The 15,989-nt window shown below is 40.2% G+C and overlaps 1 non-coding gene across 1 annotated transcript; it reads left to right on the top strand.

Annotated features, from left to right (window-relative positions):
* Positions 1-15,196: 15,196 nt before the first annotated feature.
* Positions 15,197-15,311, top strand: LOC136736101 (U5 spliceosomal RNA). Its single transcript, XR_010811541.1, has one exon. It is a non-coding gene; the product is annotated as a U5 spliceosomal RNA (small nuclear RNA).
* The last annotated feature ends 678 nt before the right edge of the window (positions 15,312-15,989 follow it).

Genomic DNA, 15,989 nt, shown 5'->3' with positions numbered 1-15,989 from the left:
AAATAGTAAACCTATTTTCTTTATTTGTATGTATTAAAGATCACATTTTTTTACATTTTCATTTTCTGTACTTCATTACATCTTATTGTGATTCATAATTCTATTATTTATTTTCCGTGTAGATGTATGTATGTATGTATGTATGTATGTATGTATGTATATGTATGTATGTCCAATTGCTTTGACAATACAAATGAATTGAATTGAGAGGAGAGAGAGAGAGAGAGAGAGAGAGAGAGAGAGAGAGAGGAATATGAGCTCCTAAAAAACATTTGTTTTTATACATAAGCGGATTTAATTTGTCATTTACAAATGAATATATAGCACTATAAACATACACAGAAGACATGGAATAGAAATTCAGAAGAAAAAGTATTCAAAAAATAATAATTTTAAGAGAAACACAAAAAGAAGAAAGCAGAGAGACAGTTCAGGAAGAAAAGTCAGAAAAGAAAAGCTGAAGACAAGAATTGGAGGTAAGACCTTTCACCTATAGAGACAAATAATTAAACAAAAAAATATGTATTAATAAAATAAATAAGCATTCTCAGTAGTTGACTCAGCCAATGAAAATGCAGAGCTCCAATTTGAATAGAGTGACAGTAGGAGAGAGCCCAACTGCCACTGAGACTGATAGAAATCTATCGAACAGCAGTCTGACTGCAGAGCTGCCTTTTGAAATCCGATACCCTGAAGACATTCGCTCTGCACAGGCTAAGAAGGACTACAAACAAGCTGTGATGAGAGCATCTCCTGAGACCCTCATCCTAGACTACACCGGTAAAGGAGAAAACAGGGTCAAGAACAATCTACTGTTCTACACCCAGTACCCCACCGCCTTTCACAAAACCCTGTGCCAGACATACCCCAATAACAACAAGAGGGGCATTAGCAGAGGCAGGCAGATCTCAGTGCTGGTAGAGAAAGACACAGACAGTGTGATGCTCACTTTTAATGTATACCACAACGGGACCATCATGGTGCAGGGCAGCGAGAGCAGCCTGGACCAATTATCTCTCGGCTTCCACACCTCAAAGCAGCAGACTGAGGTAGAGAAACACGAGCCAGAGCCGGCCACCCTGCAGTCTGCCCCCAGCCACACGGAGCCAGACAGTGCCCCATCTCCCACAGACTGCCCCCCTGTCTCCCCAAAACTCTCCAGCAACATTAAAACACTAAAGGAATGCCTATCAGTGCTGGAGCTGAAGTTTGCGGAGTTCAGGGACTAAAGATGCACCACAAGGCTGAGATCCATGAGCTGAGAGCAGCAGTGAGAGACCAGGAGGAGCAGAGCCAAACCCTGAGGACGGAGCTGCACAGAGCGAGGGAGGAGCTGACCAGGACACCCCAGCACAGCCAGCTGAGGAGCCTGCAGAGCCAGCTGGAGAAGCTAAGAGAGGAGCACAGAGACTGCACTGCACTGACCCCACAACACCTACAACCCCTGACGCACCCACTGATGCACCCACTGATCCACCCACACTCCCCACCACTCCTGACACCCCCACTATCACCAGACCTGCCACTAATACACAAACCCCTGAAACGCCACTCCCCTAAAACACACCCGCTGCCCCCACCACTCCCGACGCAAAACCCGGAGTGGCAGGTCAACACAGAGGTGGTCATTCTGAGCGACTCCAATGGGAAGTTCCTGGATGAGAGGCGCCTCTTCCCTGGGCGAAAAGTGAAAAAGCTTTGGTGCCCGACAGCACAGAGAGCCCTGGAGCTGCTCTCCAAGAGGAGGCTGTGCCAGGTCAAACACATCCTCATCCACACCGGCACTAACGACCTGAGTGCCCGCAGGGGCGATGTGGCCTCAGCCCTGAGACAGGTGGCAAAGAAAGCCACAGAGGAATTCCAAACTGCCAAAATCACCATCTCCACACTGCTGCCCCGCACAGACGTGCCCCTGCACATCATCCAGGCCATCAACGCAGAAGTATCCCGAAGATGTGCCCTCCTCCCCAACGTCCACCTGGCACACCACTGAGACATCCAGCCACATCACCTGTATGACCACGTCCACCTCAACAAGACGGGTGTGAGGAAGGTCCGTTTTTAGTGTTTCTCTGAACACATCCAAGCTTACCTAGGCGCTACATATTATTTTCAATTACCCGTAATTCTGATCTGTATTTTGGCTTGTTAATAGAAGTTATTGAAGTTGGACTCCTAATTCAAAATAACCAATATGTATCTCAACGTAATTTACTGACAGACATCACTCTTTATCACTTTCACTTTTGAAGGAACTGCTTTGTATTCTGTGTATTGTTTTATTGTAGTGCTGCTTCCTTTCTTGGCCAGGTTTTACTTGCAAAAGTGATTTTATTCTCAATGTAAGCTCAAAGTCAAATAGTTTAAATAAGAAAACAATGTATTGAAATGAGAACATCATGAACCTGTGTAATTGTGCTGAAGGACAAGCACTGAAAGCAGAGAGAATTTTGTGTTTGGCATTGAATAGCCTTAAAGAAAACTATGCCGTTTTTGGAAACTTTCATATTTAAGTTGAATGTAGGCAAAAACATTCCAGTCACTCTGAAGAGAGAATACAGTTTACTGTTCGAATAAGTAGCCCCTGAATTGAAGATAAAAATCAAAAGTGCTGTTCGTAATTAGTTTACACTTTTACATCAGATGTCTTGTTTTTGCGTTCCAAATTGAGGAGTTGTGGCATATAATGTAAATGAAGTTACTTCACTAGTAGTGCGATTTCTACGTTGTGTATGTGTGTTTGTATATATGAACTCATACATTTTTTTAAGATTGTATTTGGAAAACAAATTCAGGTATAGCACGTGTCCCCCTTTTGAATGGGTTCTATATATAACATTTTAAAACGAATGGTTCTGTGTAGAACGCTATGTTTGGGGGTTCTTCATGTAACCCCTTTGAAGGGGTTCTACATAGAACCATAAAGGGATCCACCAGAGCGATTACTCGAGGAACCCTTTATGGTTCTGTGCAGAACAATTTCTTCTAAGAGTGTGGAGTGTCGCCACACAATTTCTCTCAGAGGGCTTTTGACCAATGGCAATCCAATCCTGAATGACGTCACCACTATCCTGTTGTACTTTATGGGAGAGATGTATTAAGTAGTTTATAATGAGAAGAATAACAATAATCACCTGTTTTTCATAGGTTTTGTATCCATGGTCTCCTTCATATTAGGAAAGGAAGTTGATCCATAGCCTACTCAGAGACAACTGAGAGTTGGTCTCTGAGCAGCAGCACAAAGGGGTCGAGTCTCTCAATGTCCGTGTGTTGGAGATATTCCACCATATTGGTCCCAGCCTTTAAAACAATGTTAAAGAAGATGTTAAAGATATTGTAGAAATATATTGCAGAAGAGCAGAACTACAATCACACTTTTTCAATGCTATTGCTGTTTTCTACCTCCCTGGTGAGGTACCAATGCGGGAAGTTTGAGAGAGTATTTCTAAAATGTGTATGATCCAATACACACAGTTATTTAAAAAGCTGACGTCTTGTACATGCTCACCAGAACCAAGCCTAATTAAATAACACATTTAATATTAAATAAGTACATGTGCAGTAGCCACTTGGACAATTACAGATCCCCAGGTCAAAACACAACAGAAAGACATGAAAGATCGTATTTTCAAATCACATCTGTGGCCCCCATAACTGTAATTTGGTATTAGTGGGTCAAAGGATTTATTTGGTTCAAGTGATAATAAGATCATATTTTGAAAACAAACACTACAGGATGTCATATTTAAAATGACTGTGAGTACCTTTCTTTAGTGACGGTTCTGAGGGGGGCAGGGATTAGTTGAGTGTGCTAATTGGAGCTGTAAAGTGTGCAGAGAAAATACAAATGTTTTCTTTTAATATGAAAACAAAGAACTTTTTTTTAACACCGACCTGGGATTGTGTTTCTTTCCAAGTTTCCTTATTGTTTCTGAGAAGAGACTGTTCACTTGCAAAGTGAACTGGACCCGTGTGACTCGCAGGTAAGGAGAGCCCGTGTTGAACTAAGATGGCTACAGTGAGTTTTCCTGGACAAAGCTCGGGCAAAGGATAGCGCAGAGTGCACCTGCACCTGAGATTGTGTTGAGAAGCTTTGTGATAAGAGCAGGTAAAGAGGGAAAAGAAACACAAGTATTTTCTTTGTTTGAAGAACACATTTTGTTTTAACTGAAACGGGACTACAACTTTTGAAAGGGAAATAGTTGCTAGTGCACTGTATTTTTATTGAGTTTATTAGAAGAAAAAAGCTTATATTTTGGACAGAACGAACTCGTTTGGCATGCAACTAGCAGCAAACGATGTGAAGCAAACAAAACAGTTAGCAAGTTAGCAAGTTAGCAAGTTACAGTCTGTCCTAGGTCCGGGGGTGCTTATGGTTGTTTATGGGTTCCCTTACCTTAGCCAGTGTCATGTACGGGTGTCCGTACCTTACTGGAGTGTTTGTTTTTATTATAATATATATACATAATATAATATATAATAATGTAATATTTCAGATAAATCGTCACAGTGAGTGACACCAGCATTATTGGTTTTTTGAGAAATAAAAAAACAGAATGTAGAGAAGAAAATGTTGGAAGGAAGTTGGGAGAAAGACTGGTCTCCGAAGGAGCACCGGGACTGGTGGAAGCAACAACAACCAGATAAGACAGAGAAAGGAATTGTGATATTGTGTCAGGTTGGTGAGAATCAAGAAAAGAAAATAACAGAAATGGAAGATCATCATAAACAGTAATGTGAATTGAGAGAAGAAGTTGTGAAAAATACGATAGAATTAATAGAACTACAAGGCAAATTAGAAGGGCAAGAAAAGTGGTCAGAAAAGGTGAAGGTGTAGGTGCACGATGTGCTGCCGTGTTAGGAGCGCGTCGCGACACAGATCACTCCGAGGACGACAGGCCCGATTGGGATGATTTAGATCGCAAAGCATGGGAATATGAAAAAGGAGGTTTTGCTAGCGCTCCTCCCCCATATAATCCGGAATATAAATCAATCACTGATTTTGGTTATAATAATACATTGTATCCAGATCTGACCGCTCTGAAAACGGTCCCAGCTGCACCCATGCAAGTCAAAACTAGACAGAGTAAAGAGGAAGGTCAATCAATAGTCTATACGACTAAAACCCATGTCCCCTTCTCCCCAGGAGAAAAAGAAATGATATGGGCGTCCCTCCCAAAATTAAAACCAAACCAGGGTAACACAACTTTTTGGGATATTCTAGATGAAAAGATGGTTATTCACCTCCTTCACCCGCACGATGTACACATCATCGTGAAGGCTAAATGTCCGCCCAACATTTGGATACAGTTACTACGAGAATATCAGACCGGGGAGTGGGCTAATGTAGCCTCTACAGATGAGGAGGAAATAACAGAACTTTTTCACAATGGATCAAGAAAACTGAGATAGTGAAATAATGAAATAATCGAGTGGGATTATTTGACATTTTATTCTAAATAATCATAAGCTTAAATAATAAGTTATAAGGGCTGTTTGAGACACTGCAGGGTCAATAAAACATGCCACAGATCGGATATCTGAATTATCTTTAGATATCAATGTGTATGTGCTTTGTGTGTTTATGAATATGTATAGTTTGAAGGTGATATAAGGTAAATGTCTATGTTTTGGCAATCATTTTAGAATTATATTTAAAAATGTAACAACAGATTTATCATATTCATGAGGATCTTTGGCTCTATACAGAGTGCCTCAAGCATCAGAAATCAGAAAGAAAGACTATTATAAGAAAAGTAATCCAAAATATACATTGAATAAACAGATGGATAATAATAGTAATACATAAATAGTCATGGTGTCTCCACAAGAAGAACCAGAATTTGTTTGTTAAACATCATGTTATGGACAAGCTCTGTCAAAAGTCAAATTCAAGGAAACGAAAGGCTAGAAGAGAGCCTGGTGCAGCCCTGACAGCCTGTGAAAGCAGGAGAATGTAAACAGTCTGGTGACATGTTACAGTCTTTCAGAAAATGTTTGGTTATTGGTGCCTAGCATATAATACCTGAAATGAAAGTCAAAGTAGACCATGGTTTTAAGATGAGTGATGTAGGAAAAGGGTAAGATACCGCAGAAGTATAAGATTACAACTATAGAATAAGTAAGCTCAAGTAATATAAAATGCTTTACAGGAGAAAAGGAAGAATGGAAAGGAAGAGTAAAAGAGAAGGTGTCCTAGGATTATGGGAATCATTATTGAGATCAATGGCCTATTGGCTAATATTTTGTTAGGTACATATATGACTTCAATAAACGAATAATGGAGTGACATCTGTATAAATATAAATAAAACATATTGATAAAAAAACCTGAATACATTTCTTGTAAGAAATTAAGAATAGGAGAAAGAATAGCTGTTAGAATGCAGAGCAATGTTAACCAAAGTTGAAGAGGGTTTGAGTAAGTTGACGAGGGTCTGAGTAAGTTGATAAGGCTTGGGAAGCAGGAAAAGGTGAGTTTGATGTGTGTGAGACAAATGTGCTGCCACTTTTAGCACAGAGAGCTTCTGATGGTGATTGAATGAAACGTGGGAAAATAAATAAACTTGATGTAGGATAAATGAATAAATAATTGAATGAGATATGAGCCGCAGAGACCTCCCACATTGGAAAGTGGACTACAGCAGATAATCCTCTCCTCTCCCAGGGCAGGGTGATTAAGTGGGGACGCGTGTGAAGAGTGCAGGTGGACCCAGGTGAGTTGTGAAAGAAAGAAGAAACAAAAATAATAAGGCACGCGTGCAAACAATCAAAATAATACTAAGTGAATAACAAATTAAACAATAAAGTGAAAGATAATCAACACACAAAATAATGGCAATATAGAACCAAACAAAATACACAAGCCATATTGCATAAAGTGAAGTGAAATATAAATATAATAAGTAATGGTGATTAAGGAGCTAATTAACACCGTCCGTGACATTTACATTGGTTGGGTGTGTGGATACCAGTAATAATTTTTGTTTTATTGAAATACAAAATAATTCTATTTTTCCGAAGTGCTGAACTTTAATACAGTCTAGAAAGATTAATTTTTTGTCTTGGGCTATATTATTATTACCATAGTTTTTCTATTGTATAAGTATCTTGGAGTAGAGGCATAGGTGGGCATGTGGGCAGAGGAGTAGGAAGGCCGGTCAAGCAAATAAGCTTGCTAAGGTACGCAGCAGCAGCAAGCAGCCCCCACATCCAGCCAGCCAGCCAGTCTGGCTGGCAGTGACTGAGTGGTTGACAGACGGCAAGCAACGGAATGTACGTGCTCTGTGATGTCATAGCAGTCAGCTGAGAGAGGCTCGTGATGTCATCGCTGAGCTGGCTGGCTGACTGGCTGGCTGGCGGGCTGGCTGGCTCTGTGTGTGTGTGTGTTTGTGTGTGTGTCTGTTTTTCTGTTTGTCAGTCTGTCTGTCTGTCTCTCTCTCTCTCTCTCCCTCTCAATTCATTTGTATTGTCAAAAGCAATTGGACATACATACATTCATATATATATATATATATATATATATATATACATACATACATGCTAGAAAGTCATTACTATGTTATCTTAAAGGCTAACTAAGCAGAACATATATCATTATCGAACAGAGTTCATAGGTCTATACATGGTATTAGGGAACAGGCACGTAGGTCATTCTGTTTGACATTGTCTCCAAGGTTCTCATTGTAAATAACAAAGAGAAATCAAACTACCTTATGGCCTCCTGACCTTCTAGCTTGACCTTATCTTTCTTAAGTATACAAGAGAGAAAAACAGTTGTGAGAAAAGAATTTCTAACTTTCCTTCCACACATACATACATACATACATACATACAAACCAGAGGCATGCAAAAAAATATAAAGAGGAAGAAAATGTTGTATAGCACATACAAAAGGGATGGTGATGAAACAAAATACATAGAATATGTTGAGCTGCAAAGAGATCTTAAGAAAGGGATCAGGAAAGCAAAGAGGGAAATAGAAAGAAACATAGCTCTTGGAGCTACAACCATTGCAATGAGCTTTTTTCAAAATTACAACAGCAAGCGGTCAATTAAGGAGGAGGTGAAACAGATAAAGGGCAAAAATGGAGGTATCTTGGAAAACGAACAAGATGTGGCAAATATTCTAAATGAGTATTTCACAGAGGTTTTTACAAAAGAAAAAACAGATGACATGCCACAGGTTGACAATCAATCCAGTCAAACCCTAAGAGAGATCAGGATAAATGAGGAGGAGGTACTAAAGGGACTAGCAGAATTAAAATCAAACAAATCACCTGGGCCAGATGGGATATTTCCAACAGTACTTAAAGAAATGAGGGAAATTATGTATAGGCCGTTAACTCGATTATTTCAAATGACACTTAGAACAGGGGATGTTCCCACTGACTGGAAGACAGCAAATTTCATACCAATCCACAAGAAAGGGGACAAAACTGAGCCAGGAAATTACAGACCAATCAGTCTCACCTGCATCACCTGTAAAATGTTGGAAAAAATGATTAGACAGAAAATAGAGGAGCATCTCAATGAAAACCATATTCTTGGAGATAGTCAACATGGGTTTAGACGAGGCAGATCATGTCTTACTAACTTAATAAATTTTTTTGAACATGCAACTGCAGCTGTAGATCACGTGAAAGCATATGATATGATATACTTAGATTTCCAAAAAGCTTTTGATAAGGTTCCACACCAAAGACTGATCCTCAAATTGGAAGCTGTAGGCATTCAGGGTCATGTAAGTAGATGGATTATGAACTGGTTGATGTATAGGAAACAGATTAGAGGAGTCACTTCTAACTGGAGTGAGGTTGTTAGTGGAGTTCCACAGGGATCAGTACTAGGGCCTTTGCTTTTTCTAATCTATATTAATGATCTGGACTCTGGGATACTTAGCAACCTTGTCAAATTTGCAGATGATACTAAAATAGGTGGCTTAGCAGATACAATCTTGGCAGCACATGCTATTCAGAGGAACTTAGATAAATTCAGTTGTGGGCTGACACCTGGCAAATGAAATTCAATGTGGACAAGTGCAAGGTAATACATGCAGTAAAACAAAAATGTCCACTATAATTACACTATGGGAGGTACAGATCTAGATGAAGTAATGCATGAGAAAGACCTAGGAATCTATGTGGATTCACTTTCTCCATCCAAACAATGTGGGGAAGCAATACAAAAGGCATACAGAATGCTAGGGTATATCGTCAAAAGTGTAGAATTTAAGTAATGTTAAGACTGTACAATGCGCTAGACCTCATCTGGAATACTGTGTACAGTTCTGGGCACCACACTTCAAGAAGGATATTGCTGCTTTAGAGACAGTTCAGAGGAGAGCAACCAGACTTATTCCAGGTCTGAAGGGAAAGTCCTACTCGGAGAGACTGAGGGAACTGAACCTTTTCACCCTGGAACAGAGGAGATTACGTGGGGACTTGATCCAAGTCTTCAAAATCATGAAAGGTTCCTCAAACCAGAGGAGCTTTTCCAGATCAGCAGGGACACACGCACCAGGGGACAACAAATGGAAATTGGGCTTCAAGGCATTCAAGATGGAAAGTGGTAGAAGCTGAAAGTTTGGGAACATTTAAAAATAGACTGGATAGGATCCATGGATCACTTAGATATTAATGGACACCAAACGAGCATGATGGGTCGAATGGCCTCCTCTCGTTTGTAAACTTTCTTATGTTCTTATGTTCTTATGTTCTTATGAATGTTCCCTAAGCATGTTTCAAATGTTCCCTAATTTATGTTACAAATGTGCCTTAGCACCTCTCTCTCTCTCTCTCTCTCTCTCTGTCTCAATTCAGTGCATTTGTATTGTCAAAGCAATTGGACATGCATACATACATACATACATATATATGGAAAATAAACAATATGTGTACATCTCTGCATTAATGGTGCCCTAACAGATGTGCAAGTTACATGACAGACAGACAGACAGACACTCACACACACTTTCACACACACACACACACACACACTTTCACAGACAGACAGACAGACAGACACACACACACACACACACACACACTTGTATACCTGACACGTATAGAAGACTGGATAGGGAGATATAAATAGCAATGGGGAGACTCTTGTACTTGGTGTGGCTCTATCCATATAGTGGGGCCAGCAGCCACTTAGCAGGTGCAGCAATAGAAGCTCAGCCTGGGGAGACTGGATTTAGCATTTCCTCTCCATTTTGATAAGTATCCATAATCATTTCTGCAAAATACTTCTATGATACCTATGTATGTTTTTTACTTGTACTATATTATACTATCAAGTATCAGTGTACACATACAATGTGACCTGTTACATTAATACAGAGGCCACGGAAGGCCAGATCACTAATAGCCACTGTCCCCTGATATTACACTTTTTTACAATCACTTTGGCACTCATTTCAGAACCTTGATGTCATTTTTCAAAACTCTAGACACTAAACTCACACCCGATGATCAAAATGCACATTTTTCAATTGCTTGGATACAATACACATCAACCTCAGATCATTTGTTCATTGAACTAAAATGATACAACTTAACGTCAAAGTATTACCATTTCAAAATGCAATTCACACATTACATCTGAGATCACTGTCTATTCATTTCATTACAAAGATCTAACTATCAATTGATACAGCTGCTCAAAATGATAAGTGACTGTTGCATTACTCTTAATTCATAGTTTTATGGAAACTGACGAACAGTATTCCATGTTTCGATCATGAAAGTTTCAGGATAATGAGATCCATTGACACCAATAACCGAGGAGCATGAACCAGTTGGACTACATTATCTATGGATGTAATATTTCATCATCATTCATCATCATGTAGCACTTTTCCACACCATGTTTTCAGTGTGTAAGGAAAGTTAGAAATTCTTTCTCTAATACCTGTTTTTCTCTCTTGTATACTTAAGAAAGATAAGGTCAAGCTAGAAGGTCAGGCCAGAAGGTAGTTTGATTTCTGCTTGTTATTTACGATGAGAATCTTGGAGACAATGTCAAACAGTATGATTGAAGTGCCTGCTCCCTAATCCATGTGTTGATCTATGAACTCTGTCCTATAATGATATAAATTCTGCTTAGCTAACTTTTAAGATAACATAGTAATGACTTTCTGATTATAACCAGCTCTTTGATTTTTGTGAATAAAAGCTCTGACTGTTAAAATGAAGGCAGAGCGACTTTGGGATCTTCTTGAGTCACTGTTCCTCTCCACGCTGCGTGTATTAAAGGCTTTGCAACTAACGCTCCAACCTGGTTGAAGATGATTCTTCTTCCACATCAGATATGACATTACTGTATGTATGCAGGCCCTTGTAATTGCTTTTCCAATACTGCCAACTGGTTATTGATGATTGATTTCACATTGTGGTACGAGTATCGAGTGAAATGAGTGCTATCCACCCGAGCAACACAGTGATAACATGGAGCCGGCAGGTCATCCAGGTCACAATAGAGGTCAAGCAGTGGGAGGAGGAAGACGTGGTGGTCAAAGGAATGGAAGGGGACATGCACCCCTTCTGAGAGGTGGTCGTGGGCCTCGTCATAGAGGAGGGCTTAGGCCTCACCAGAGAGGCAGCCATGGGCCTCATTTGAGAGGTGTTGGGGGAACGTGGTAGAGGACAAGGCCACGGACCAGACAGCGGCAGCAACAGCAAATAGTGTCCAGTGAAATCCGAGAAATAGTTGTAGAACATGTTGTAAATCATGGCATGACCATGACTGAGGCAGCTACAATGATTCAATCAAACCTCAGAATCAACTCAGGATCAACTGTGGCCTCAATCATCAGAAATGTCCGTACTGAGAAGCGGCAAGTCTTCAGCATGCACTAAACATTAGGCTACTCTCAATTGTCAAATGACTGTATACTGCATACCAATGTGTAGCACAGAGTATAGTGTGCCTTTTGAAAGAAATGCAGAGTGAAGCAGCTGATGACTGAGTATGTTCAGGTATGTTCAGTTTCAAGATGCCTCTTGTGAAAAATGGTTGTGAGAACCTGAACCTGAACACAGGGCTGATGGAAATTTAGAAGTACAGTAATCAATCCTTTGTTTTGCTTTTTACACTAAGCCAGGTGAGGAACACTGCAGTTGACATTTTACTGTAGTTTTGTTCGTTTTTGTAGCTAATTATTTTTGCATGGATTCAAAGAAACCTATGGTGTGATTTGATTGTATTGCATCAATACATTTCAGATTTTGTTCAATGATTCCACTGTGTCTGTAGTATTCTCTCTACTAGTCCTTTTACAGTGATGTATTTATGTGTAGTACCATAATGAAACATGTATCACATATTTTGTACTACAATATTTAATGATTGTACGAACAACTACACAGTGAAACTATCGGTATCTTCTGTGTTACTATGTTACTATGGTATTTCATGATAAATGAGTTATTTGAACCAACAAGTCTGCAAGTGCTAGGTTTCTTTAAAGATATGAATGCACAATGCAATGTTTTGAACATTGGACAGCCTGTGTTACAAGTGATGACCGTTTTGAGTTTTGTGTCTAGAGTTTTGAAAAATGACATCAAGGTTCTGAAATTAGTGACAAAGTGATTGTAAAAAACTGTATATTCATCCTATTTAATGTGCTCTTTTAAAATGTACTTTTCTTTTTTATGTTGCCATTTCTGTTCTACCAATGTTTCAGTTGTTAGCCAAAGATTGACAGAGTACATCTCATACACACAGGCCAGACAGCAAAGATTTCTTTTTGAAATTCAATTACAAATGCTGCATGAACTCATCAATACGATTAGAGCTCCTGAAAGCAATATAACTAACTCACTCTACAGCATCTCATTAGCAGTGAAAAGAAATCAAGAAAGTTGGGACAGTCGACTGTTTACCACTATGTAACATCACCTTTTCTTTTAATAACACTTATTAAGCACTTGGGCACTGAAGACACCACTTGGTTAAGTTTAGCAAGTGGGATTTCCCCCCATTCATCCATTATGCATTTCCTCAGCTGCGCAACTGCACAGGGCCTTCGTTGTCTTAATTTGCACTTCATAGTGCGCCACACATTCTCAATTCGGAGACAGGTCAGGACTGCAGGCAGGCCATGCTAGCACCCGCACTCTCTGCCTACGCAACCATGCGCTTGTAATCTGGGCAGAATGTGGTTTGGCGTTATCCTGCTGAAAAATGCAGGGACGTCCCTGGAAAAGATGATGTCTCGATGGCAGCATATGTTGCTCCAAAATGTGTACATCTCTTTCTGCAAAAATGGTGCCCTCACAGATGTGCGAGTTACATGACAGACACTCATACACACTGTCACACCCATACACACACAAACACACACTTTCACAGACAGACACACGCACACACACACACACACACACACACACTTTCACAGACAGACAGACAGACACACACACTTTCACACACAATCACTTTCACAGACAGACACACACACACAAACTTACATACATACATACATACATACATACAGTGAGGGAAAAAAGTATTTGATCCCCTGCTGATTTTGTACGTTTGCCCACTGACAAAGAAATGATCAGTCTATAATTTCAATGGTAGGTGTATTTTAGCAGTGAGAGACAGAATAACAACAAGAAAATCCAGAAAAACGCATTTCAAAAAAGTTATAAATTGATTTGCATGTTAATGAGGGAAATAAGTATTTGATCCCCTATCAATCAGCAAGATTTCTGGCTCCCAGGTGTCTTTCATACAGGTAACGAGCTGAGATTAGGAGCACTCTCTTAAAGGGAGTGCTCCTAATCTCAGCTCGTTACCTGTATAAAAGACACTTGTCCACAGAAGCAATCAATCAATCAGATTCCAAACTCTCCACCATGGCCAAAGAGCTGTCCAAGGATGTCAGGGACAAGATTGTAGACCTACACAAGGCTGGAATGGGCTACAAGACCATCACCAAGCAGCTTGGTGAGAAGGTGACAACAGTTGGTGCGATTATTCGCAAATGGAAGAAACACAAAATAACTGTCAGTCTCCCTCAGTCTGGGGCTCCATGCAAGATCTCACCTCGTGGAGTTTCAATGATCATGAGAACGGTGAGGAATCAGCCCAGAACTACATGGGAGGATCTTGTTAATGATCTCAAGGTAGCTGGGACCATAGTCACCAAGAAAACAATTGGTAACACACTATGCCGTGAAGGACTGAAATCCTGCAGCGCCCGCAAGGTCCCCCTGCTCAAGAAAGCACATGTACAGACCCGTCTGAAGTTTGCCAATGAACATCTGAATGATTCAGAGGAGAACTGGGTGAAAGTGGTCTCAGATGAGACCAAAATCAAGCTCTTTGCCATCAACTCAACTCGCCGTGTTTGGAGGAGGAGGAATGACCTCAAGAACACCATTCCCACCATCAAACATGGAGGTGGAAACATTATGCTTTGGGGCTGTTTTTCTGCTAAGGGGACAGGACAACTGCACCGCATCAAAGGGACGATGGACGGGGCCATGTACCATCAAATCATGGGTGAGAACCTCCTTCCCTAAGCCAGGGCATTGAAAATGGGTCAAATACTTATTTCCCTCATTAACATGCAAATCAATTTATAACTTTTTTGAAATGCATTTTTCTGGATTTTCTTGTTGTTATTCTGTCTCTCACTGCTAAAATACACCTACCATTAAAATTATAGACTGATCATTTCTTTGTCAGTGGGCAAACGTACAAAATCAGCAGGGGATCAATTACTTTTTTCCCCCACTGTACATACATATATATGGAAAAGAAACATTACAAGTATAAATCACAATAAGATGTAATAAAGTACAGATAAACAAAGTGTAATAAAATGTGATCTGTTTGAAAATGCAGGGACGTCACTGGAAAAGATGATGTCTGGATGGCAGCATATGTTGCTCCAAAATGTGTACATCTCTTCTGCAAAAATGGTGCCCTCACAGATGTGCGAGTTACATGACAGACAGACAGACAGACACTCACACACACTGTCACACCCACACACACTAACTTTCACACAGAGACAGACACACACACACACACACACACACACACACATACATACATACATATGGAAAAGAAACAATACTTTTATAAATCACAATAAGATGTAATAAAGTACAGAAAAACTAAATGTAAGAAAATGTGATCTTTAATACACACAAATATGTATGGCTGGTCGGATGCGTCTTGGACTCGGGTTCCTCTTCATTACGTATAACGCTTTTGCCTTTTGCTAAAGCTTTCCGTGGAGGGGATCGTGGGTGAGTTTGTACCATTCTTGGGGGGCTCTGCCTTGTTGGGGCGGAGCTGTGATCCAGGTGAACAGCAGATCGGGCATAGGTGGGCATGTGGGCAGAGGAGTAGGAAGGCCGGTCAAGCAAATAAGCTTGCTAAGGTACGCAGCAGCAGCAAGCAGCCCCCCCATCCAGCCAGCCAGCCAGTCTGGCTGGCAGTGACTGAGTGGTTGACAGACGGCAAGCAACGGAATGTACGTGCTCTGTGATGTCATAGCAGTCAGCTGAGAGAGGCTCGTGATGTCATCGCTGAGCTGGCTGGCTGGCTGGCTCTGTGTGTGTGTGTGTCTGTGTCTGTCTGTTTTTCTGTTTGTCAGTCTGTCTGTCTGTCTCTCTCTCTCTCTCTCTCTCTCTCAATTCAATTCATTTGTATTGTCAAAGCAATTGGACATACATACATACATACATACATATATGTAGCGTAAGGTACACTTATACATTTCAATTAAAGAAGTGAATTCATAGTATCACCTTATCACGAATCCTGGAGTCTTGTAGAACTCAATTTCTGTAATAATTGGACGCAGACACCAATTCCAAAGATATAAATTGTCAAATTTATTTAAAAACAAAGACTAAATGTAGCACTACACTAATTATACAAAAGGGAAAAACTAATTAAAATTCAACTCTAGATCAACAAATCAAAGACAAATCACTTCCGTGACCAAATCAAAGACCATGGGAT

This window comes from Amia ocellicauda, unplaced genomic scaffold (assembly GCF_036373705.1).
Source record: "Amia ocellicauda isolate fAmiCal2 unplaced genomic scaffold, fAmiCal2.hap1 HAP1_SCAFFOLD_46, whole genome shotgun sequence".
Classification (NCBI taxonomy): Eukaryota; Metazoa; Chordata; class Actinopteri; order Amiiformes; family Amiidae; genus Amia; species Amia ocellicauda.
The sequence above is the reverse complement of the archived record's forward strand: the minus strand, read 5'-3'. Positions and strand labels throughout refer to the sequence as shown.